This window comes from Pseudopipra pipra, chromosome Z (assembly GCF_036250125.1).
Source record: "Pseudopipra pipra isolate bDixPip1 chromosome Z, bDixPip1.hap1, whole genome shotgun sequence".
NCBI lineage: Eukaryota > Metazoa > Chordata > Aves > Passeriformes > Pipridae > Pseudopipra > Pseudopipra pipra.
The window spans coordinates 67,504,635-67,527,079 of record NC_087581.1 but is presented as its reverse complement, the minus strand read 5'-3'; the positions used below and the strand labels follow the sequence as shown (position 1 = coordinate 67,527,079).

The following is a 22,445-nucleotide window of genomic DNA, read 5'->3' as shown; positions in this document are numbered from 1 at the left end:
GTACTTTCTAACTCTTGACTGACTTCAGGGAAAAAAAATAATTTCTGATGCTCTAGTGAACTATTCTTCCTCTTAGAAGGGGCAGTTATTCATTGCAATGATTTGAAGGCATTGCTGAAATCCCAACTTCTGTTTATCTGCCTACCAACCCTGCAAAATTCCAAGGATGATCTGAATCTCTGCCCCATATTTTTTTAAATCTTGCTGAGTCCTTGAAATTGAAATGCTTTCAAAATGTCACCTAGGACAAAAATTGTGTGCCAGGGAGTGAGTGATGCCAATTTGACTGGTAGGGTTCAAAGTGGAGGCAAATATTTGTCCATTAAATTGTTAGACCTAAGAATCCAGAATCTCTCTAGCTCCCTCTTTCTGTAGTTCAGGACTTCTAAATTATATGTCCTTTTGGTGGTATGCAAACCATTTCAGAGTGGTATTCTGCCATAACAGACTCCAGTCTTTTCCCTCATGTTGACCTAGTAGTACCTCAGAAAAATTTGGAAACCTTTGATCAGACAAGACGAGTAGAAGATCAGTCATTCTTCTTCCTCCTCATCTAGCTGAGAGCTGGAGGCACAGAATTAGTAGAGCCAGGATCACAGAGATCCACAGAAACACTGAGATTTCAATTTGTGTGTGCCTCAATTGCAGATTTACTGTTTCTTTCCTCGAGAGAGATCATACTTTCTTTGCTGGGTACATGGCAGCAGGGCTCTACTGGACCTGGCAATCAGAGAACTTTAAATGTGAGTTCTCAAGCACGACAGCAGTGTCATCTCTGCAAAAAAAACCAGTGCAGATTTCTCCCTGCTGAGGCAAATTTTTCCTCTTGCTCTCTGCCTTTCCTGCCAAATCCCCAGTGGCCACAGGGTTCAGGGAAGGCTCAAACTCTTCAGGATGTTATGTTGCAAATAGTTCATGAGATGACTGGACCTTGTCCTTAATCACCTCTCACTTGTACCTGTGTTTTCAGATATTGTTTCTCTTAGAGAAAAAGGAAAAAATACTACACAGTAACCCATGATGGGAAAGTGGAGGAACCAGATAAAGATTTATGAGTAGGTACTCTGATTAAAAAGAATAGTACAGTTCAAACACTTCCAGTGTTAATATCTACAAGAGATTTGCCTTGACTTGACATGTCTAAAACTGTCTTTGGACAATTATCTCACAAAAGTATATCAGTATCACATCTGAAAGAAATAGCTACTTTAGGGACTTACATTCACCATTAAGAATCTCTCTGTAATAGGCTTTGTCTCTTCTTCCTTCCTGGTATAAACTCTTCCAAGAAAACATCATAGAAGCAGGACACTGGTTCCCCTGTGAGACAGGATGACAAAGATCAACCAGAAAGAAATTGACTTACAGTAAAGTGAAGTGCCTTGCCTTCATTGGGGGAATGTGGTTATTTTTCACTGGGTCACATTAGCCAACTAAATGTTAAATTATAAAAAGTATTTCCTAGGTGTGGGTACAGCTCTCTGTAAGTCCAGGTCACTAAGAAACCGGTTTATCAAACAGGTTTAGACATCCTGCTTGCCCTTCACATATAAACATTTGAGTCCTTTCCAGTTTTGAGAGCCTCTGCCTAAAGCTGAGTGCCTCACATGGTAATGAGGTGATGGTGTAAGTAGTTCTCGCTTTGAGAAGGGCTGTGAAAACCACCTATGTGCCGAAGACCTAATTATGGCATGGGATGGCTCTGTGTCGCTTAGAACAGAAAGTCTCATGCAGAATCCCTGTAACCCTTTGAACACAGTCACAATGGAAAGTCCAGTTCGATGCCATCTAAAGCTGCTCAGAACATATTTTCCCCCTGTGCCTGCAGGTACAGCCCATTCTTGCCACACTCAAGTCCAGCCATCTGATGTAGCTTATCATAACATAGTTTTTTTCATAATGGACAGTGAGTATTTCCTCAGAGTGAGGTGGCTATTTGTGGCTGCGGCTGGTGCAGTAGGAATATGCTAGTCTCCCAAATGGATATGATCAGAAGTTGAACATATGAATTCCTGAGGTCTTGATGGTAGTGAATGGGTCTTCTTGAGCTTTTTTCCCTCCCTATCTCTCTCTCCTGATTCCTAGATACACAGCGTACTTCACCTCAAAAGCTGTAGCATCATCTTGAAACATTTGCCTTCTCGTACATCTGCTATTGCCACTGATCTGACAAACTTTAGCATATCATCGGGATGTCCCTATATTTTTCCTGCCACAAGAAAGCTGATCATAACTTTATAAAACCTGTGGTGGTCTTTCCTGACTACATGTCCAGCTCCATGCTTACCAACTGACCATACTTACCAGGAAGAATACTTTCTGACAGCATACTTGACATGTCCAGCTACTTCCAAGACAATTCATAAATCTTGTGTAACACCATTGTAAAAAATGCTATGGGGGAAAGTCCAAGCAGGCTCAAGAAGGGTCTAAAAACAAGACCCTTATTAAAGGCCTAAGGAATCCCCATGCCATGCTGGAGATCACAGCACAGACTATATGTGTCTTCCCATAGAAGGAAGTATGTGCACTTCAGCCCACAAGACAATAGCTAATAATCACAGCCAGGATGTCACTGGCCTTCTTGGTCACCTGGGCACACTGCTGGCTCATGTTCAGCTGCTACTGACCAGTACCCCCAGGTCCTTCTCTGCTGGGCAGCTTTCCAGCCACTCTGCCCCCAGCCTGTAGAATTGCATGAGGTTGTTGTGACCCAAGGACAGTACCTGGTACTTCACCTTGCTGAACTTCACACCATTGGCCTTGGCCCATTAATCCAGCCTGTCCAGATCCCTCTGCAGAGACTTCCTACCCTGCAGCAGACCACCACTACTGCCCGTCTTCGTGTCATCTGCAAAATGACTGAGGGTGCAATCAATCCCCTTGCCCAGACCGTTGATAAAGATGTTAAACAGGGTTGACCCCAATAATGAGCTCTGGGGGACAGCACTAGTGACAAGCTGCCAGCTGGATTTAACTCCATTCACTGTCACTCTTTGGGCCCAGCTGTTCAGCCAGATACTTACCCAGCAAAGAGTATGCCCAGCCAAGCCATGACCAGCCAGTTTCTGCAGGAGAATGCTGTGGGAGATGGTGTCAAAGGCTTTACTGAAGTCTAGACAGACCACACCCACAGCCTTTCCCTCATCCACCAAGTGGGTCGTCCTGTCATAGAGGGAGACCAGGTTGGTCAAGCAGGACCTGACTTTCCTAAATCCATGCTAGCTGGGCCTGATCCCCTGGTTGTCCTGTACGTGCTGCATAATGGCACTCAAGATGATCTGTTCTGTGTCCTTCCCTAGCACCAATGACAGACTGACAGGCTTGTAGTTCCCTGGATCATCTTTCCAGCCCTTCTTGTAGATAGGTGTCACGCTGGCCAACCTCCAGTCAACGGGGACCTCCTCCATTAGCCAGGACTGGTATATCAGCACATGCTAGATATGCAAGAAGACATTTTTTTTACTCCTTTTTCAAAACGTCACTTTCTCTGTAGCCCTCTCCTCTTTCCAGAATTTACTTCTGGTTTTCCACCTCTGATTTTGATTTCGTACTGGTTATCTGGAAATGTATCTGAAATTGAATTGCTGGAATTTAAGTGTTGATGTTTATGGTTTCTACAGGCAATAAAAAAAAAATCTCACCAGTGTTCTGTACATCTCTAAATCTCACCAGTGTTCTCATCAGTGCTCAGTCTGGTATGTTAGAGACAAACAATGGTCATAAAGAACTGCACCAGTCGGGAAGGTAATGTTCTCCTCAGCTTTAATGCAGAAACTGCAGCTGACAGTCACAGGGACAACATATTGACTTGCACAATGCAGTAGGTTGCTGACAGCTTTCCTCTTGCTGGACCAAGCTCCAAGTTCTGAGAATGGAACATTCTAGATGCAAAACTCCTGGAAGCTGAGTGAGGGTTTCTGGTTTTCTTCTCCCTGCTACCCCCTGCCCTCAGCATAAATTTCATCACTTAAAAGTAAGGATACAGCTGAGGCTTTTGTGCTTAAAAAACATATCATTGAAGGAATCTAAGTTCTGTTTATGTAAGTAGTTAGTGATAATAGATTCTTATTTTCTGAGTTACTAAGTCCCTCACTATTTCCACTTTTCTATCTAAGGCTCATCTTTGAATAAATAAGAGCTCTTCTGGTGAGGAAAAATTCATAACCAGAAATTTCTAATTGCTAGCTAATAGTTATATGCTCCAGCAAAAGCATTAATCTTTTACTTAGCAGTGGGAATATTTGTAAGCCTAGAGACACTTAAATGTCTGGTATTTGCTATTTCATCTTTTCCAAATGATTGCTGAATCGGTATGTCTTATACAGTCGAGTGGATTTGGCTAGAGAATGAACCTGATTTATTTGACTTTGAGACGGGAGAGAAAACAAAGAATTTTTTTTTTTTCCATTGGAAATGGAGGAACTTGAAAGCCAAGTAACTGTGAGGATATTGAAGAGCTCAAGTGGGTTGGAATGACTGAAGTTATAGTCAAATATCTATCTCTTGGGTTTAAATCTCTCTGAGTTTTATGGTATCCTTCAATCCTAAAAAAAAAAAAAAACCAAAATAATGCTGCAGATCAGTTTAGGAATAAAACTGTTCAGCTAGAGATTGAGAGCATGCTTTAGCAATTCTATAGAAGGGACAACAGAGAGAAAAGTATCAACTTCTCAAAACCCAGAGACTAAAAGTTATTGAAAGAAACAGAAATATCCTACTATTTTACAGATGAAGGAGCTTGTATAACAGCTATGAAGTTAAAAACTGTTAGGGACTGTGCTTAAGCTAAAGTAAGCCCATAACAAAATGCTGATTAATTGTCTGAATTGTCAGAATGTCTGAATTTGTGGGGCAGTGAACCTCCAAATTGTCTCTTGCAAAGTCAGTTTCACTGGTTGATTGGCTTGTCACCTATACAGCTGTATCCATTGGGGATGGCATGCCATAGCTCCTCCTATAAAGGACCTCTAGGTCTTTTTTTTTTTTTTTAAATGAGAGGATTAATAAACCACATCTGAAGCCAGAAGGTAGTTTTGGTAAAACTAGCATTCAGAAGATTGTTTCCCAGTGGTTCCTGAGCAAGAATGAAATTATCATTCAGTCATTAGGATGTCCATGCAGAACCTACAATGTAAGAATGGCAGTGCTTGTTCTGGTGATAACTAAAGAAGCAACACTGTCTGCTCTGCCTTATGCTCCTTTGAGCAGGGAGGCTGTATTGGGTGATCTCCAAAGATCCCTTCCAAAGTCATCCATGCTCTGTGCGTGTTCTGACAACATCCAAGTCTTACAGACACTTCCCATAAGAATAGAGTACTCAAAATATTGTTTATGGTACATCTATACGGAAGACAAAAGCTGGTCAATGTTTGGGTTCTTTGGTTATAGGCCGTAAGATGTTTGAGCAGGGATCAAAGTGAAGCTGTAGTTCCCTGAATTACCTTTCTTGCTGTTTTCAAAGACAGGTGAAATATTTACCACTCTCCAGTACTCTCTAGGGAGTCCCCAGTCATGATCTTGAAAAGGTAATAGCTGGGGAGTAGCCTTGCAGTGGTGTCAACAGGCTCTCTCAGCACTCTCAGATGGAAACAGACTAGTCCACAGACCTACAGAATCAATGTGACTCTATTGCTCTAAGAAACTACTGGAAATATTAGTTCTCAACATTGTTGTTTTTAAACACCATCTAGTCTTAAACTAGAATCATTTTGTCATATGTTTGCCTACTTTGTGCTTTATTAATTTTATTAGCTACTTTTGTGCTTTGTTCATGAAAATATGCTGGTTCAGTTTCTAGTCATTTCCCTGTTTATACCACTGCCGTTAATGCCCTTATGCTGACCAATGCCTTTTCACTGTTAGGACACATAGAGGAGACAAAAAACTTCTTTTACTTGAAATGTTTGAGGTTTTTTTTCCTGCCAAGAGGTCTCAGATAGATTCTGTTCCACAAACTGTTTTAGCTAGGAAATACATGTTTCTAGAAGCTAGAGATTCAATTTACCTTTGTTCATGTTATGCTTTTATTTGGGTGAAAACTGTAAAGACTAAAGCATGTAAAGCTAATTGAAAGAATCCTTTAAATGCAGTTCCTAGTTCTCCTTGAGTCACTCTCTGAACTTCTGTAGCTTCACCATGGTTCACAACTGTCATTCAAATAAAATGTTTCACTTCTCTTCTAAAATCAGGTGTTGCAGCTCAGAAAAGGCACACTAGTATGATCTTAGGTACTATAGTCACTGGCTAAACTTATATTTCAGAATCATCACTTATAGGCTAACCCACACTTTAATGATATAGCCAAAGGCATTAGAAGTGATGTTAGGTAATGAGGTTGAGAAGAGAGCAAACCACTGCCTGAGCTCTCCAAGAGTCACAACAGTCTTGTCATAAGAGGTATATTATAGTAGATTAACTGAATATACATGGCCATATCATCTTGCTTCAGGTGCCAACTTCTAAAAAAGTTTTATAGTAAGGGAAAACCAACATCCATAGACTCTGGTCTTAACGGTTTTCCTGATCTGGAGTGTTTGGTCTGAAAGCACTAGGAACAAAAAGAAACAAGCAAGCAAAAAAAAGCAGGCATCCAGTTTATAATTTCATGCCCATTCTTACAGTTCATTACTTTTGCTTCTGGCTGCTTGAACCCCAATTCCAGAGGTCAAGCAGGAGGCCCCATTACTATCTCTAATATATGCCTGTAAGCAAAGGCCCATGCAAAGTAATTTGTGGTTAAACTGGAAACAGAATTCATATTTCTGATAGACAAGGTACACCTATGTAACTACACAACTCTTCAAGTGAAACAAAGCAAATCAACAGTGATGATGCATTTTCCATTAACACAGGCTTAGCTTCTGGAAAGCACAGCTCCTAGAGCAAAGCACAGACCCTGAAGTCTTGGCACGCAATAAAGGCTTGGTAGTTTGTTGGACAAGGAGGGCTTGAGACATGTCAGACAGACCATTTTCAGTAGCATTTCCAGACAAGGTGGAAGACTGCCTTGTGGCTTGTTCTTTGTTGGCAGGGAAGAAAGAAAGAGGGGAAAAGTAGGTATTTTAATGCATTACATGGAAAATATATGCATAATTGGCAAAGTAAAGATTGCTTTGGTGTCTTAAGAGTTTGGACAGGTGAATTTTTAAGTACTTGTCTTCACAAGTTTAGCATTGAGCTATTTGGTATGAACTTGAATTTAGCATGGGCTTCCCAGGCTTTGTGCGTACTTCTTGACCTAAGACCTCGTGCCTTTGGAAGACTGAATATTTGTCATTTCATCAGCTGGAAGTGTTTTGAGTCACCCGCAGTTTGACACCAAGGTGTGTGTCTTGCCACCAGTGTTCCTATTCACCCAGCTCATATTCAAGTTTCTGCACTTCTCGGTTGAAAACACACCTGTGCGCTTTCGAGGAAAACCTTTGAGAGAGAGGAGGCAGCTTGGAGCAATGCAGAGCCACATCCTGATGGAAAGCCAACCAGCTTTGCTGACCTCACCCTCCTGCTCACAAGTTGGACGGATTTTTCAAGGCCAGGCACCTTGGGGACTACTATCGCTGCTCTTTGCTGGTGTGGCCTCACCTTGAATATTTTGTGCAGTTTTAAGCACCACAATATAGGAAACATATTAAGCTATTAGAGAGTGTCCAAAGGAGATGAAGGGCCTTGAGGGGAAGCTGTAAGAGGAGTGGCTGAGGTCTCTTGGTCTGTTCAGCCTGGAGAAGAAGACACTGAGGGGAAACCTCATTGCAGTCTAGAACTTCCTCACAAGGGGAGGCAGACACTGATTTCTGCTCTGTGGTCACCAGTGACAGGACCCAAGGGAATGGCCTGAAGTCAGGGGAACATTTAAGCTGGATATTAGAAAAAGGTTCTTCCCCCAGAGGGTGCCTGTGCACTGGAACGGGCTCCCCAGCGAAGTGGTCCCAGCACCAAGCCTGGCAAGAGTTCAAGAAGCGCTTGGTCAGTGCTCTCGGGCACACGGTGTGACTCTTGGGGATGGTCCTGAGCAGGGGTAAGAGCCGCACTCGATGATGCCTCCGCGTCCCTTCCAGCTCGGAGCAGCCCGTGACTCCACGCCGCGGTGACGCGGTCGGGGCCCGGCCCGGCGGGGGCTCCAGGACCCCCTTTCCCGGGACTCCAGGACCCCCTTTCCCGGGACTCCAGGACCCCCTTTCCCGGCCCCTCTCCCCGGGGGAGGGAGGAGGGGGCGGCCGGCGCCGCTCTCGGGTGAGCGCCCCTCGCGCATGCGCCGCGAGCGCGGCGCCCCCGCTCGGCTCCGGTCGGGCCGCGCTCGGCTATTTCCGCCTCTTTGTTTTAAACTCCGGGCCGAGCCCTTTAATTCCCCCCCCCCCCTTTTTTTTTTTCCTTTTAATTTTCCTGGGAAGGGGAAGAGGGACCGGTGTTCCCCCTCCGCCTCGCGCTTCCGACCCCTCTGCTCTCTGCTCTACGGTGGCGCCCGGAGGAGGACGGGCCGGGGAGCGGAGGGTTGGCGGCGGCGGGGGGAGCCCCCGCTGTAGCCCCGAGCGGCGGCCGCGCCCCCCCCCGTCAGGTCAGTGCAGGGCCGGGGGGTGCGCGGGGGTCCCGGCCTTGCCCCGCCGAGGGGCTGGAGGGCAGCTGAGGGGCTCGGGGGCGGGGCGGGCCCGGCGATCCCCCGCCCTCCGCGGGGTATTTGCGGTGGGGGCCGCGGGGTACGGGAAGGGCGGGGGGAGGGGGTGCGGGGCGAGGGTCCTCTCCGCCCCGGGGCGTGGGGGGCTGCGGAGGAGCGGGCCGGGGGCTGGGGGGGGCTGCGCTCGAACTTTCGGGGCGGGCGGGGGCCGGTCACAGGCGGGGTCGGGGTTCTGTGTGGTTCACTCGTCAGGGAGCGCCCCGCGGGCCGCGGGAGCGCCTGTCCCTGTCCGTGTCCCTGTCCCTGTCCGGCTGCGCGTCCCCGCGCCGGGGAAAGGTGGCTCTTGGCTGCTGGGGGAAAGGAAACCCCCACACCCCCCGCCCCACACCTTCCTACCCTCGGGAGGAGTTGCCTGTTGTGTGGGGGGGGGGGTCTGGGCAAGGCTCCAGGCTTAGGGAGAAAGGGTGTCTGAGGGGAGGGGTGTGGATGGCGTTTCCAGTAAGCTGGAGAACAGAGGGGGACGCGTCCCTTGGGTGCGCGACCTCAGCCGTGCAGGTATGTGGATCCAGTGCTGTGTGTCTGGGATTCGAAGTCGTGAGAAATAGGGAGGGAATTGATACTCACAGGTAAAGTGTGGAATGCTGGTGCTTTGAATTGTTTCAGGGTGTAAGGACATATGTACATATATGTGTATTTCATATTAAAAAGTTCTGATAGTTTTCTAAGCCACTGAGTTCTGGTGAGTTGTGGTGGTGTCACATTTGGCCTTTTAAGTTGGTCACTTTTAGTCTGAAAGTGTTGATTATTACTTCGGTGTCCTGTGTGGAAAGTTTAGCATGTCCCAAAGTTAGTAAGGCTCACAGGAGGTTTGATTATTATGACTTATGACGTACTTAGGTGTTCTTTTGTTACTTTGCATGTTCACATTTTCTCTCTTTTTTTTTTTTAATTGTTACAAAACTGTTAGTCTATGCATGCTTTCTGTCAAATCAGTTTAGCCCTTTCATGCTTTCTGTATGAAATGCATGCCTTTTGAGAAACCAGTTAAAGAAATTCTGTTTTATTACCTGTATGTACTCTGGAACTTGCTGAAAATATTTTTTTTGGCATCTTGCAAAATAATGCTGTGTAATTGTCTTCATGTGTTTCACTGAAGAGTTAAGTTTGTGGATGAAAAGCTTTGAGTTAAAAAAAAAGAAAAGTCGAGTGAGCCTTTATGTTTAAGGAGTATCCCACATATGTGTCTTCCAATGTAGATTGGTCTCCTTTATGCATAAATTTAGCATAAATTACGTATATCCTAAATATGTTGTTTTGAGTCTTTTTAGTACTATGTAATGTGCTTTTTAAAAATTATTATTGATTATTGTTGTGTAGGATACTTGTGAATCTTTGTTTGTTCTTCTAATGGCAAGTCAGGTGAGAATCTCAACTGCAATGCTCATCATGTACCTCATAAAGGTGCTCTGCAATTCATAAAATTCTTTGTTTGGTTACAAAGGTGAATAGAAACAGAAATCAGCAGCCTTTCTGTTTCTTTTTAAGTTGTATTTGTTGGTAATTTGAGAATATTTAAGAGAGTACAGAACCTGTGCAGAACCAAAGGTACTTGGTGAAAACATGTAGGATGCATTAGAAGAGGGTCATGCGATTTTCTAGAGATGCTTAGGTGTACTGTGATAGAGAGCTTGGAAATATAACATTTCATAAACCACTTTTTGAGGAAAATCTATTTTGATTTCTCTCTGTGGGCTGATCTGGCCTGCTTGATCTTGTTACTCTGCTGTCACCATAGAAAATCAAGACTTAGCACTTGTAAATGTTGTAATGAAGTCGACTTAGAGTTTGTAATTATCCTAGCCTAATACTAATGCCTGGAATGACAGAAATTAATTACCATGCTAGGAAAGATTTCTGCTACTAAGAGACTGTAAAGTACAGCTTTTGGTCGCTGCAGCTGTCCTGCTCTCACTTCTCCTGTCTACTTAAGTGATTTAGAGGACGTCTTCTCAAAGCTTTGTATTTGAGATACAGGTAAGTTTTCTCGTCAAGGACTATTCTACACTTGCTTTAATAGCTTGAATTTCTTTTTTTACACGTGGCTGTTTAATGTAGGTGTTGTGGCCTTTCTAGCTTTTGTCAAGTAATGATCTCCCAGGACTGAAGTAATTCCAGATTAAATTCCTGAACTCTCTGGGAAACACTGTTAGAAGCAGTAGGAGCATTTGCATTGAAAGCTCCAAGCTGGGTACTACCTGTGAGGTAGACGTGGACATGGTATTTTGAAACGCATGTTGATAGCATTTCACTCTTCAGCTACTGTCTTAAGATATGATACCAGCTTACAAGAAAGTATAAGGACATCTTGTATGTTATAAAAGAAACGTTTTCTCCCTTTGGCACGTGTGTGGAATTAGAATTACCAAGTGGAAACCTGTACTGATAATGGTGTTTGGATGTGCAGTGGATTTAAAACTGTCGGCATTCCTGAGAGTTTATTAATCTAAACTCTGGTCTCTTTTTTCATTGCTAGTGAAGATGTTTAAAGATAGTTGGAACTTCTCTGATTTGCCAAGTTAGGTGTGCTGTCATACTTAAAGGAAATGTAGAGGAAAACCTGCTCAGGGCAGTTTGATTGTAGTAGGTTAAAAGCCAGGCAGAAGCTGCCCATGTCTTTTAGTTTATACAAGACTTATTTTGAAGCTCTGTCTTGAAGTAAACTTACAGTATTCCTTACACCTCTCTTTTTAAAATGTAAGCTTGCTGTTTACTTCTTGTTATTGACTGCAAGTTTAGCTAGGATGTGAAAGTCATATATGCAATAAAAGGGAAAAAAGAAACAGGTTATTTTGTGTTCAAAGCAATCTTTTCCATTGTGATATGTAACACTGCTTCATTGCTAAAAGAAGAAACACTGTAAACAGTGGTTTGTTCTATAATTGCTCTAAAAAGCCAACGGAAAACTTGCTGATTTTATCTAAATTCATAGAATAATAGAATGGTTTGGGTTGGAAGGGACTTTAAAGATAGTCTAGATCCAACCCCCTGCCATGAGGAGGGAGGTCTTCCATTAAACCAAGTTGCTTAGAGCCCCATCCAGCTTGGCCTTGAACGCTTCAGGGGTGGGGCATCCACAGTTTTCCTGGGCAACCTGTTCTTGTGCCTCACCACTCTCACACCTAGGATCTAATCTAAACCTGCTCTCTTTCGGTTTGAATCCATTGCCCCTTGTCCTGTCAATACACACCCTTGTAAAATGTCCCTCTCCAGCTCTCATGTAGGCTCCATTCAGGTACTGGAAGGCTACAATTAGGTGACCCTGAAGCTTTTTCTTCTCCAGGCTGAACAATCCCTATTCTCTCAGCCTTTCCTCACAGCAGAAGTGCTCCAGCCTTCTGATCATCTTCGTGGCCCTCCTGTGGACTCAGTCCAACAGGTTGATGTCCTCCCTGTGCTGAGGACCCCGGAGCTGGACCCGAGAATGTTCCAGGTGGGGTCTCACCAGAGCAGAGCAGAGGGACAGAATCCCCTCCCTTTCCCTGCTGGCCACCCTGCTTTGACGCAGCCCAGGACACAATTGGCTTTCTGGGCTGTGAGTGCACATGGCTGGGTCATGTCCAGCCTCTCACCCACCAGCACCCCCAGTCCTTCTTGGCGTGGCTGCTCTCGATCTGTTCATCCCCAGCCTGATTAGTTCGTGAGGGCTTCCCTGTCTGTGGGGGCTTTCCTGTCTGGAGGGGGCTCTGGGCTGTTGCTTGGGAGTCCCTGAGCTCGGGAACCCCCCTGTACAGCTTGATTTAATCCTCACCCCCTGACTTACCTCAGTCACCACTCGTGCTGCTGTTGCCTCGCAGATGGGCTTAAAATTAGATTTTCTCAAGTTAATTTTATGGAATAAGCGCGCCTGTACTTAAATCAGCAGACTATGAAAGTGAAATACCCAGCGTGGTGAGAACTAGTGAGAATGAAAGTCTCATTTACCACTGAAAGTTTGATTGAAGGTTACTACTGTGGAGACCTGAAGTCTTGCAGTCATATTGGAGAGCCAGCATTGTAGGAAGGGATAAACCAGCACTGAGTTCTCTTTTTTCCCCCTCTTTCTCCTTCTCCTTAATTCGAAGCAATACTTTATACTAGGAACTTCAAACTATATGTAGGAACTTAAGGGTCTCTTTATTTTTTTTGACAAACACAACACATACTTTTCAAGAGTAGGGAGTGGTACAGATCATTCAAAATTAGGGGGAATGACGAACTATGGTGAGCTCAAGTTACTTGTTCTTTGTGCCAGAAAATGACTGTTCTCACAGTTATGACTGCCTGTTTTTAAATCACAATTATAAGTAGATAGAGCCAGTGGGGGAAATTGTTGAGGGGGTAGGGGTGAGAACTGGTGAAAATAAGAGGTATATGTAGTGGCGTTAGTATAAGGTACGGTGAGTTTGTAAGGAAGAAATACACAAGTGTGGAAACCAGTCCTTTTTGTAGTTTTGCTGACAGTAGAAGAACTCACTTAAACTAGGTCTGCCATTATTTTCTATCTCTGCAAAGTATCAAGGAGGAGACTTATCCCTACGGACATTTATTTGGAAGGATCTTAAGAGATAACTAACTACTATTCTGACTTTGTAACTGATAATAATTTAGAACTTTGTCTACATTAGAAAGGCTCATGTTTTGGCAGCAAAATAAGGATCCTTCTTGTTTGAAACTGAGACTGTCCTTATTATTGGAAACCATAAATTCATTTTGATTTAAGATAGAAAGCATTCTGTGTGTGTTTGGTGTCAGTGAAAATATGCTGTGCAGTATTTGCTTAATCAAGAGAGGAAAAGTTTTTTCAAGATACCAGAATGAGTATGATGTTATTTGCTGACTTGCAAATGGCCATCATGTCAAGCTTTTTACTTTTATTTAAGAACTTTCTTTTTGCTCTCCACATAACCACACAGTATATGATACTATCTTTAGTTAATTATTGTCGAGTAATGTCACAGTTACTTTATATGTAATATAAATTTTGTGTGAATTACGGGTGATGTTACGCCAGAACAGGTCAGCTCTGTTACACTTTTGCAATATGCATGCAAACATGAATGTAGTGTTTGTTATCATACATGTCCTTTATTCATGGAAACACATCAGTGCAGCATTTGATGAGTTTTCAGGTAATGTGTTGTGCTGTACATTTTTTTCTAGTTTGTCACGTGAAAGAGCAAGCTGAAAGGTACAGTACAGCTGGCCAAGTTATATATTCTTTATTTATGAATAGCTATCTCTGACATTTCTTGTGGTATCTGAACTATTAGTTTGAGGACACAGATTGGCATCATGAAAGCCATGGGTCAGTTGGTTACTTAGTGAAAGGACATTGCCAAATTTTAACTTGTCAGACAAAGTGGTTTTTTTATTATAAAAAAAATTATTTGTTGCACTAAGCAGTGGCAGTCAGTAGAATAAATTTGAGGAATGAGATTTTTTTTTTTTTTTAACATAATGCCACGCTTTGTTCCTTCAGAGCGACTTTTTCCAGAAATCGTTTGGATGTAGAGACATCTGGAAGCTTAAGCTCTGTCTTGGGACTAAGGTCAAAATGGTCTGGGATCTTAACTCCTGCATTTCAGATGATTGTATTTCGTACTGTTCTGTTGTGATAATCACTGGATTTTGTTTAATTTATGTTTTTTCCTAAAATATGAACTATGTTCTAGACACAAGGACTCGGATATTGATTTCAGGATTCAAAATAGGAAGAGGTAAGGGAATTTTTTATGTGCTTGTTTAATTACCTAGTCATACACACTGCTAAGAATACATATGCCCCTGTTTCTATATCAAATTATTTATATTTCAAAGTGTAGCTCTTGTTAAATTTGTATCTGTTAAAGATACTTCTAATGCTGTTTGCTCACTTAAGAGTGCTAACGCGCTGTATTCAAACCAGTCTTCTTGATGCGTGTAATGTTTTTCCTTCCATCTTTGAAGTTATTCCTTTCTTCTCGGGTGTGGACCCCCAACTAATATACAATGTTTGCCTGGTTGCTTCTGGCTGCGCTTAGGAAAGCTGCCCACCCCCTCCAGCTGCAGTGCTACAGCAAAGGTTTAGTCTTTCTTTACCATTGTTCTAGTTGGTTCTACTGTCTGTTTTTTAAGCTTTACTCAGTCTTTTTCAGGGAAAGCAAGCATAACGTCACCACTTGTTAAATGCTTGCTTAGAATTTCTTATTCACAAGTACAAGTTGCTCTTTCCCTGTGCAAAAGTCTGCACTTGTGGAGAAGTTCTTCGGTATGTAAAGAGATCAGTAAAAAAATTTCACTCTTGAGTGAAATTCATGGGGTTACAGATAAATACTTACCTGTTTTAGTAACGTTTCCATGCACGTGTTTAATTTGTTGAATGAAATAATTAAACTGTCTTTTCCTATAGCAGTTTTCTTAAACTGATTGCAAAGTAGCCTTGCATCTTTATGCTTTAAGATCATGCTTTTTGTGTTGGGTTACCATGAGACGAAGATTACTTCACAGATTTTTAGTTAAAATCTTGGTAAAAGAAAGTTCTTTGGTCTATGCTTATACTGTTCTCAGACAAATTGCAGAGAGATGACCAATATTTTTGTATTTTTCTCTGGAAAAATCCATATATGCTTTTTCTGTCATTGGAATACTCTAGCAATACCTTATTTTACCAAAAGTTTCAATCTAACTATTATTGACTAAGAGGAGTTTAAATGAAATGTACTTTTTAATAACACATATACTTGTTAACAGTAGCATTATACTTGGTGGCACCAGAGTAAATAGTTTATTTTCATACCAGTTTATTAATTTTGCGTTTCTAATCTTGTACTTCTCTTTCTTGACTGACTAGAACGAGGTCGAAATCCCTTCAAAGATCAGGTTATTCCATAAAGAAGTCTTGTGTTTATATTGGTAAAATGCTTCATTCATCCTTCTTTCTTTGACCACTGGCCACAAGAAAAGTAGTCTAGACTTGTATAGGTGTGTGTCTGAGGTAATGTAGATGGCACCAGACCAGGTAAAAAGGATTCTGGGTAGCTAGTGGAGCAGTTTTCTTCAGTTCACCTTACTTGTCAGGTTCTTTCAGATTTTGATAGAAGTTACCAGAAGCTGTCTGTGCAAATTGATCCATGTGGTATTAAGTGAATCTTGAAGGTTTCTTTTCATTATCGTCAAAGTACATAGGCAGAAAAAGTGCTGTGTTAGTTGCTCTAATTTTTAATGTAACTTTTTAGGTATAATCTTAGGTGCTACCACTGGAAATTGTTTATCAGAGTTAATTTGCTCTAATCTGTAACAGTTATTCAAATTATGTAAGGTTATTTTTCCTAGATAATAATAGCTCTTGGGTTGTGTAATTATGATTTAATGACTAACAATGGCTTGAATTTGGATGAATTTTTGCAGATACAGACAGTATAATTTCTTGGTTTGTTTCCCTTTGGTTTTGGTGGGTTTTTTGGGTTTTTTTTGAACAAAGATGTATTTTACCCTGGCCTTTATATGTATTCATTGAGTTTTCAATGCCATGGGATGAAAATAGGTGTAGGACTAATCCTATATATACGCTATTCTGTGATCAAGTATGTAAATGAATTATGGTCTTCAAATGAATTATTTTTGCTGTTTCCCTTTGGGAAGAGGAAGTACATGCTGTCCCCAGGTTTCAGTTCCTCCCTTCATGACTTTCATATTGGAACCTCAGGTAGACTTCCAAAGCCAGTGCTCTGTCAGAGCATTTAGTCTTCAAGCACAAGCATGAGTTGACAGTGAGTTGAATTTCTGGAGGTGTTTGGAAAGTGTCATAGACATTTGTTTGATCTTTAGAATGGGGAAGTACGGGGTGTCAGCATATGTGAAAAGATTTTGGAATCCTCTTCTGTAACCTCCATTATTATGCCTGATGTTACCCTAAAATATATTCACTGGAAGAGTGAAGACAAAGGAAAAATGAGCTGCTTTTGCTTCTCCCTCAGATTCCTTAACCACTTATGGCTTCCCATGATAAGTAACCTTTTTTCGACTTACTCATCCATTATCACCATCTGCAGAGTTTGACAATTTTAGCATTCAAATGGAAAAAAAACCCCCAAAATTCAGCTCTCTCCTCACAGCTTTAATCCAAAACCAAAGGAATGAGCTTTTCTTCATCTTTTTTTTCCCCTCTGAAATTACTTCTTTCAAGTATGAAGAGACCTACACACGGTAAATACTGAGAACAAAAAGTCTTTCAGATGCCTGGGGTTTGCTGTGTGGAGATCTCTGTGAGACATGGTCCTCTCTGACCTTGTCAGCCAAACTTCTACTGATGCCTGTTTGTTGTGATGATTATTAAGGTGTGTTCTGAAGAATGGAGGGAGACAGTGACAGTGTAGATGTCACTACTGCGTTTTTGTTAATGTTGGTACGTTGTTTTGATTTTCTCTTATGGCAGTTCAATCTCCAATAGTAGTTCTCGGTGAATTGCAGAGAGGAACCAAATTCAACCCTATAGAGGCTACTGGCAGGCTGCAGTAGTTAATATTCTGCACTGAAGGACTTTCTTCTCTTTTTGCTGCATGTCACACATCCATCTAGTGTTTGAAATTTGTTGTAGGAAGCAATAAGGGTTTATGAAAGTGATTTTACTTTTAAAAATTCCTATGGGGAGACTTAAAGTATACCTGGAATACAATTATTATGATAAGTAGCAGAGATGGTGTTTGCTTATTTACTTATACTTTGCATGGACTGTCAGACTCTGTTTAGGCTGAGCCTTTTCAGAGAATATTTTCTTTCTGCAGTTTTTGAGTAGTTTGTATCAATGTGTGGTAACAGCTCTCTCTTTGAATGCTGATCATCAATTCTTTGATCACTCTCTAAGTTCAGTGATGTTTCTAATGACGGATACCCTTTCATACAGAATGAGTCAAAGGTAAATATAAAAAGCTTTAGTTAATAGAAGACGCTGCTTTCTTTGTAATTTGCTGCTTTCTGATCTGCTACCGTGGAGTAGAAAAGTTCTAGAGTATATCATAGAATCATTATGTCCATGTGAAATGCTGTCATGACTCCTTGCAGCAGCATTAAAGCCATTGAGTCGTTGTTTGTCTGCTTTCATACTGGTTTTTCACAAAGTGTCTCTTCTACAAAAAACCCAAGAAGCTGATCCACTGTTCCATTCTTCTACAGATTTTATTTTTCATTAAGTCTATTACTTTGTTTCACTTTTCTGTAAGTGCTGTCTTTCGTACTTGAAGTTGGCAAGATCTAGCTGATTAGCAATTTGTTTTCTGTTTCAACTTATTTATTTTCACTAACATTACCTGTAAATGCCAACATCAGTGCCTTGTTTTAAGGGATTCTGAAGACCTTTGTGCAAAGATCTAAATGCAGAGCATGTCTTCAACTTGGTTATGGACTAAAACTACTGAATCTGAGTACAGACTATCATTTTGAGAGATCTTACTAATGTATGCTGTAAGAATAGCAGTTGAGAATTTTGTCTGTCAGGCAAGTTGGTGGATCTAGCTCTCATTACACCTGCCTTTTTTCCTGAAGAGTTTTTTCCTTGCTCTTCTGCTACATTAAGCCTGTACTACCATAAAGTTGCCTTCATCAGTGATTTATGCTAATATTCTGTTAAAATAATCACCTGATGTGTAAGGAATTTTAGCTTCAAGGTGGCCTTCTCCAGCAAGGGGTGTGGACAGTTGCAGCTTGTCATTTCTAACACTGCAGAAGTGAGGTTGTCGAGGCCCTTGCACAAATGGTGAAATTATTTTGCTGCCTTAATAATTTAGACCTTTCAGCTCCTGCCTACTGTTTTAAATAAAGCAGCAGATATCATGTCACAGCATTGATTAGGTCACAGCGAAGAATTCAGTTGTAAGTGCTGAAGTCTCTGATGCTGTTGTTGTCCACTGGATTTTTCTGTCTAGAGTCCTTGTCCCCTAAACCAGTGTCATGTTGCAGTATTAGGACACTGACAGACAAGATAGTGATGTTGTAATGGTGTTGCTCTGCCTTTTGGTTAGAGTTTGCAGAACTACCTGTTAAGAATTACTTTGATGCAAAGTTTAGGATGATTGAATGATATTCCATTTGCACTATGAGGTTTTCTTGAACTGTGACATATTATTAGATTATCTGTTAAGATGGGTTTTTTTCACTGCATAAACTTTGGAAATCTTTGCTGCAACATTGACAGCGAAACATAAAAACAAAACCACAAAGAAACCAACAACCTGAAACAAAACAAAACAAACCCCCAAACCAAAACCCAACAAAACAGGAAAAGGTTTGATAATTGCAGGTATTTTTTTATGTGAACTGTCATTTCATTGTGGAAGATAATGCGTGTTTTCGTTTGCTAGACATTTAACTTCTTCCCTCCATTCCTACATGTGTGCAGAACACTAGACCTAATGGTGACAAGAAAATGAAAATAAATGGAATGTGATGGCTTTAAAGGTATAATGTTTTCAAACACTGTTATTCTGCTGAAAATACTGTGAAGCATTTTGAACTGGAATGTTGGAGCAATCTTCAGTCATTGACTGAAGTAATTTAGGCTCGAAAGTGTAATAGTTGTTTTACATGACCACACGTAGCAGCTTAAGGAAACTTCAGAGATGCCAGTCTCGTGTCTCCATCATAATTTCATTAAGCCTGCCACAAGCATGAGTGGAATCTTTCCGTCTTGAAATGGGACTGATCCCAAATGCAAACATATTAAGACAAATTCAGAACATATGAAATGGGAGAGACATGGCCAATGAAACCTAGTTATGAGTGTCTTCTGTGTTTTGGTAGAAGGTACTTTCAAACCTCTGTGCTTTCTGGTGTTTCTAATGGATAAAGCATCTAATTGCTGAAAAGTTGAAAAGGTAAAAAACTGTTATGGCTGAGTTAGAATATCAGTAGTTTAGTGCTGCTCTTTATGTTCCTATTCTGATTTATTATGATAAGAGTGGTATGGTCAGCATGTCAAAATAAGTTCAGAGCTTAAAAAGCTAGAGTTTTACTGTATTGGAGGAATGGTTTTTTGTGCTTATTGGGTGAGTTCGGGTTTTTTGCCCTGTCTTTACAATCCTCCTTTGTTCAAACCACTGTTTTTTCACTTTCTATTACCTGTTAATGTGTTAATTTCTTTCCTAATTCCTCTCAACTATTCCTTCTTCTACTAGTAGTTTACATGCTTTTGTCACTCTAATGGCACTCTAATGGCAGTCTTCATTTTAAGTGCTGTTTACATTGGGGGCTGTACTTTGAGTGCAGTTGACATGAGTACAAAGGGAGAAAAGGAGAATTCTGCCAAGCTTGATTTGTCCAGGTTGCTGGTTTTCCTCTGCCTTTGTAGGGTTGACAGGAGCTTATTCATTGCCCTTGATTCTGCAGAGGACAGAGGGCCCTGAGGGTTTTTTTGCAGAGTTGAGGAATAAGAGAGTCTCTTCTGCAGCTCAGTTGCAGTTGATGGAAATGCCTTTTGGGCCTTCAGCACTGTGAGTGACTGTCCACTGTCTTTCAAGGGAAGTTTGTCACATGTAAGGAACGGTATCTGAACGAAAGAGTTACCATGAGAAACATGGAGTCACATCCTCCTTCAGGCATCCGGCTTCTCCAGCACGGGGTCCTCCGTGGGCTGCTGGTGGATATCTCTTCCATTGGACACTGAAGTGTTGCGGTCCCTTCAGCTCAAGTGCAGACCAAAGTTCCAGCCTGTCCAGTACAGCAGCACAAAACATCAGCAACACCCTGGCTACCTGCCAGCCCAGGGGCATTGCCATGGCTGTTGTCAGAATGTTCCCTGGCACAATTCAGTGAGGTGATCAGCAGTACAGCAGTACAGCAAGCAGCAAAAGCAAAAAGCAGCCAATAACAAGCACTAGACTCTTAGTATACAGACAGGAAAGCCAGCCCCATAGCAAGCACAGGAGCCTGCTGATTACTAGCTAAGCAGCACTAACAGCTTTAAATTCAATCTAGTACATCCCAGTCAAATCTGTCATTATCTTGAACTGTTTTTGCCTGACAGTGAGCGCAAAAAAGGACTGTCCTGGTTTAAGCCCAGCCAGCAGCCAAGCCCCAGGCAGCCACTCTCTCACTTCCCCACCTGCAGGGTGGGAGAGAGAATCGGAAGGGCAAACACTAGAAAACTTGTGGGTTGAGATAAACACAGTTTAATAAGGAAAGCAAAAACCACATACACAAACAAACCAAAACAAGGAATTAATTCACTGCTTCCCACAAGCAGGCAGGTGTTCAGCCAGCTCCAGGAGAGCAGGGCCCCATCATGTGTAATGGTTACTGGGGAAGACAAACACTATCACTCTAAACATCCTCCCCCACCTTCCTCCTTCTTCCCCCCACTTCATATACTGAGAATGATGTCACATGGTCTGGAATATCCCTTTGGTCAGTTGGGGTCACCTGTCCTGGCTGTGTCCTCTCCCAACCTCACATGTAGCCTCAACTTCCTCCCTAGTGCTACAGTACAAAAGCAGAAAAGGCCTTGGCTCAGTGTAAGCCCTGCTCAGCAATAACAATTACATCTCTATATTATTAACCGTGGCTTCAGCACAAATCCAAAACACAGCCCCTTACTAGACACTGTGAAGAAAATTAACTCTACCCCAGCCAAAACCAGCACAAAGACTGGTGCTTTTGTTTTGACACCTGCAAGTCGCAGATCACATGGTCCTGATTTTGTGTTGCATTTTTGTGACCCTTCCTCCATGTTTTCACTTTGACAATTGTATTTCTTTTGAGAGAGGAAAAAGCATGAAAAGTGTTTTCAAAACTGAAGTTTCAAGACTTCAAGTTAAGAGGTCTCGAGGGAATCAAATACTGGAAGATATGGAGGACTGAACAGGTTTTGGTAGAAATAAAAACAGCTTTTGTGCTCTATTGATTAGTATTCCGTTAAATATATTGTTAATGCTAAGTAAATAATGCAAGCTACCAGGTTTGTTTTCATATTTGCAGAGGTGAGGATTGTGTCTGAGGTAAGAAGGCTGCAGCAGCTAGTTCAAAGGAGACTGAGTAACTGTTGTATCATTGCTGCAGTTTGTGTCCTAAAGAGCTGAACCTTAGAACAATGGGAAAGGTGTGAGCAGAGTGCATCTTAAAGCCCTGTCGGGGTTTCAGGAACAAAAGAATGATTTTGCAAGGCTCCTTATAATTAGAGTTGTATGGTACATGGGTAGCTAACTTTATGTAAGTTACTATCCATACATTTGAATCCAGAAAAAATACAGAATACTTGCTAACCATTTGCAAGTTATGGGACAGTTCTAGCAACATTTCCTCATCCTTTGTTGTATTAGCACGGAGGCAATTATTGGATGAATCCGTGAAGTTGTAAAGCTTTGGTCACTGAATTGTTTTAACCAAAGTAATGGATATGTAATTTTTCAGGTCCTTCCAAATCTTTAAGTTTTGTTTGGATTAGTTAACCATCAGGTTAACTGTTATCTGGGCGTAAACTACATAGGAACGTTAAAAAGGGATTGCTGGTAAAATGTGCATTCAGCTGAATTGTAGCACCTTTCTATTTCTTACCTGCTGGTAGCATCTGGCTTCTCAGTACAGATTTCCATTTTGACAGCTACTGTTTTACTGCTGTGCCAATGTATCTGGACCAATACGTGCAGTCAGGTGACCGAAAACCTGAATTTTTAAAGGCCTTTTCATAAATAACAAGAGGAATTGTGTTACATGAAGATTATTCCTCTGTTTTTCATAAGTAGCTAAATAGGGAAAATTGTTATTTCTGGTAGAGACCTGTAACTACTTCCGATGAAGATGCAAAAATCCTAGTACTCAGGTTATGATA

At 41.7% G+C, this 22,445-nt stretch overlaps 1 protein-coding gene across 3 annotated transcripts in view; it reads left to right on the top strand.

Moving 5' to 3' along the window:
* The first annotated feature begins 8,280 nt into the window (after nucleotides 1–8,280).
* Nucleotides 8,281–22,445, top strand: part of PCGF3 (polycomb group ring finger 3) — a 54,310-nt gene continuing 40,145 nt past the window's right edge. For all 3 annotated transcript variants that reach the window (XM_064641571.1, XM_064641572.1, XM_064641573.1), the window contains exon 1: nucleotides 8,281–8,554. The gene's annotated coding sequence lies outside the window, so the exon portion shown is untranslated. The remainder of the gene's footprint in view (nucleotides 8,555–22,445) is intronic.